The sequence below is a fragment of the Benincasa hispida genome, chromosome 2 (assembly GCF_009727055.1).
Source record: "Benincasa hispida cultivar B227 chromosome 2, ASM972705v1, whole genome shotgun sequence".
NCBI lineage: Eukaryota > Viridiplantae > Streptophyta > Magnoliopsida > Cucurbitales > Cucurbitaceae > Benincasa > Benincasa hispida.
The window spans coordinates 47,437,700-47,438,088 of NC_052350.1; positions in this window are offsets into that span (position 1 = coordinate 47,437,700).

Here is a 389-nt window from a genome sequence, read left to right on the forward strand (position 1 = left end):
ACCTATTGCCATGCTAAAGTCGATCCGCATCCTTTTGTCCATTGCAACTTATTATAATTATGAGATCTGTCAAATGGATGTCAAGACGACCTTTTTGAATGGCAATCTTGAGGAGACCATTTATATGGTGCAGCCCGAAGGATTCATAACCCAAGGTCAGGAGAAAAAGGTTTGCAAACTGAATCGGTCCATTTATGGACTGAAACAGGTGTCTCGATCTTAGAATATATGGTATTATACTGCGATCAAGTCGTATGGCTTTGACCAAAACGTTGATGAACCTTGTATCTACAAGAAGATCATCAACGCTTCATTAGTCTTCTTAGTGGGCAACGTCGGTTATGGTATCCGATGGGTTAAAATGAAAAATGTTTTCATTTTTGAATCGT